Here is a 4086-nt window from a genome sequence, read left to right on the forward strand (position 1 = left end):
AAAATATGACCCAAAAATGAGGCTGTTGTACAATCCTGAGCTCATGTAAGTTCATTCTTCAAAGATATTTTTACTCTTTAATACCAGGTGACAGTCTGTGCAGCGTTTTACTACAGTGTCCTAGTGGTGACCTTACTCCCCTGTCACTTTAAAGGACACAGTGTCACTGCTGATTCTTGTCACTTTATCACTCTGACCTTTAACAAATGTATGCACATAATCATATGTGCCACAGCTCCTACAGCGGGTTACTGACACACCTGGATTTCACAGACTTGTTCTACTACAGCCACAGGGATTATCAGAGGAGCGCTGAGATTAGCAGCCAGTCTAAATACATCTACCTGTTTGCAGACAACTGCTCTGGTGTCAATAAAACACTGCAGAAAAAAAATCACATGCACAGCAAAAATGCTTTTATGTGAATTCAAGGACAAAAGAAAATTGCATTACGTGCCAGTGTGAAGGAGAGGAAAGCTTCTGCCTGACAGTTGAGAGCTGATGTCGGTGACATTGACGTCTTCCTTCTGTCTTCAGATCTACATGATACAAACACATGGTGAAAGTCAAAGCCCCTGAACCCAACCTGACAGACGCAGAGAGAGACGGCACTGAAACAAACATGGGGTGAGGAACATTATTTTATGCATTTAACGCTGAAATCTTTCTGCTGAAGTCTTTATGTAGCTTTGTAATATTCAACACAGCTGAAATGATTCATCAGTTAATTGATTAGTTGTTGCAATCAGCAGCTATTTCAATAACCAAATAATAATTTCAGTCATTCTCTGGTTGAAGGTTGACAAATGTGAGAATTTGCAGCTTTTCTTTGTCACATCTTTGGGTTTTGGAGACTTTCTTGTCATTGTAGCATTGTAGCTCTGACTAGCAGCAATAAAAAGAAAATATACACATATAAGTATTAAAAAAATACACAAATACAAGTGCCAGATAGCTGAGGAAAACAGGTATTTCACGTTAAAAACAGTGTCGGTGTAGCAGGTATACAGCACAAAATTGAGTAGTAGTATTACACAAATTGTAGTAGTTATATTTACAGTCCTGAGTCTGTAAGTGATCAGTTTTGTTTTGAGGATAAAACAAAGCCATGATGGCCATTGCTTTTTTCTCATGTTTTATAGATAAAACTACTAATCAATACATGACAGAATGATTGAAAATGATCATCATTGGTTGCACCCTTATGATTCAGAGTTGCAATCATATTGTTATTGATTCAGTGCCCACATTTTATTGGCTGCTTTTAAAGTTTAAAATAAATTATTCAAGCACTACCTACTGCATCAGCAATAGGTTTCTGCAGTCACTTTATCAGAGCAAGCTCACCTCCTGTAACAGACAGTGCATGGTCTGAAGATCTAATGTTAATTTATTTTATAATGAAGCTTTTCAGCCTCTATGTTAGCACAGGCTCTGAGTAAGAAACCAATTTACCATAAATTTAGCACAAGGACTGTCATACATAATACATTTATACTGTTTTATGTTGTCTCTGCTGTCAACAAATAAATCCCACATCAGTATAGTAGGAGGAGAGTTACTCCAAAAGCAGGACAGAGGTAAAAGCTTTTGGTTTTACTTCATAGCATCAGTGGATCTCCTGGTTAGTGTACTCTAGCTTGACTTAGATGAAACAATAAATTCTAGAGCGTCCTCTCTAATAATTGTTTCACTCTAGAAAAGCCTCATAATCACCATTTCCACATCAAACTTTCATTGCAATTTGGTTCACAGCGTATGTTCAATCAAAACAGCGTGAGTGAGACAAAAGAAGTTGGTCAATTATTCAGCAACCATTCACTGAGCTTTCTGCTAATCCCAGCATGCTCCACTGAGCTGACAGCAGCAGGTGCTGGCAGCTGTGACCACTGTTACATGAAATCATGGACAAATGATCAAACTAAAGTCTGCATGTATTCTGGTTTTGTCGCACAGGATCGGCCACATTTGTGAAACACTGTGCTGCAGCATCTATAGACTGTTTACATGCAGCTTCTTGATGCTGTGATTTGAATTTGGTAAAAATACAATATCGATTGATTTTTCCCTGCTGACGTTCAAAGTCTGATAATGAATATTGAGTTCTTACATTGAGCCTCGTTATGTTGTGTTGCTAAAGCAGAAAGCTGCACCATGCACTGCTTGAATGGACTTTGTGTTTTAAGCAGTGGTGTAAGTAAAGTAACTTGGATGTAATTAATGTACTTTTCTTACTTTATAAGGTTTAAGGCAAATTTTCAGTATTTCCATTTAATGTTACTTTGTTAGTCTACTTCGCTGCATCCCAAAGAGGAATATTTTACTTTTCACTCCCTGACATTTACATTGTTTTACAGCTCCAACCACTGGTTTCTTTGCAGATTAAATCTTACACAGAAATCTTAGATCTTAGAAAGTATATGTATTTCAAATTAGCACTATTGAACATGCTACAAAACTGAAATGCCGGTTATATGTCATTGCATCTGTGAATTGTGTTACAGTCATGTCATTCTGCATGATAGAACATTTTACTTTTTATACTTTGAGCACATTTTGTTGATAATAATAATACAAATGTACTTTTGCCTTGGTAACATTTTGAATGTAGATGTTTACATGTAAAAGAAGTATTTTCACCTTTTGCTTCTTAAGTTTTCACTTCACAGACAAAGGTCTGAATACTTCTTACTGTACCTGTTAAGTTATTTAAAAAACAGAGGTGGGATGCTGAAACAAACAGAAATCTTTGCAGAGTCTGTGATTGTGCACTGCATACTAAGCAGGTGCCCTTTGACTGTGGCACACACACACAGTGCATTAGTTTTCTAAAATAGTTGTGAGGCTTTCAGACGTGTCAAGATCGACTCCCCTCCCCCTCCCCCTCCTCCTCCGATACACACCAGACAATGAACCTCATACCGCCTTTTTTCTATCACAAGAAATCAGTAATGGAAAAGGAATGCAAATAACTTGTTTCTGTCTTTCTCTCTGTTCTTTTCTTTTCTGTCTTTTTTTTTTTTTCTTTTTTTTTTAAATCTGAAAAGAGTCTTTCATGAGCTGCTGCATAATGTAGGGTTGTTATGGCAACAGCCTCCCTCATACGAAGGGAGGGGCCCGACTGGAAACCACAGTTACAACTGGTGCTGGGATGTCCCACCAGGAGGCTGGCGTTGTTGGAAAACTTTACAAATATATTCAGTTTAAACAAAAAGGGGTTTTCTGATGATTCATAATAGATGTTCATTATGTACTTAACATAGTTTTTTAAGTTTACTAACAGTGGCAAGAAAAAGTACACGAATCCTTTGGAATAACTGGTCGTAAAATATGATCTGATCTTCATCTAAGTCACAAGCACAGACAAACACAATATACTTAAGCTAATAACACATTAAAAAAAATGTCATATTTAGTGTCTTTATTGAACTACACCCATTTAAACAAGCTCTTCCAGCAGCTGCTGATCAGACCTGCATCATTCTACCTGCACAGCTGCTTCAGTTCAGCCATATTTGTAGGCTGTCTGGTGAGAACGGCTCTCTGAGCTCATTCCACAGCATCTCTGTTGTGTTGAGGTCCTGAGCTTTGACTCCAAAAGGTGGATTTTCTTAGTTTGACGTCTGCATCACTCAGACTTGCATTGTGGTAATTTTACTCAGCACTGCTTCTCCTACTGTCTGCTTTGTTTTTCATTTTGCTGCAATCTTACTTCAAATACCCTCTATGAGATACAAAATGTACCTTTTTTTTCTTATATGAACATTTTCATACAGAAATCCATACAGTTGTTAAAAAGAAATGGTAAAAAAAATGAATCAAAATCATTCAGTTGTGTCACTTTGTAAGTTTAAGGTAGTAATGCATAAAGAATAACTTAGATAATTCAGATATTCACTTCACACATACCGCAAAAACTGCTTGTATAACCACTGTAGAGAAAAATAGAAATAATGCATGGATACCGAGACTATTTTTACACGTGAATGTAATATTGATGATTTTTTTTCCGGCCTGGATTAGAACTGCATCCGGTTGCAGTCGCCTATCCCTTTTATTGTCGGCGGATCCCTTTAATAAGTGAGG

Source organism: Lates calcarifer, linkage group LG5 (genome assembly GCF_001640805.2).
Source record: "Lates calcarifer isolate ASB-BC8 linkage group LG5, TLL_Latcal_v3, whole genome shotgun sequence".
NCBI classification, from domain to species: Eukaryota; Metazoa; Chordata; class Actinopteri; family Centropomidae; genus Lates; species Lates calcarifer.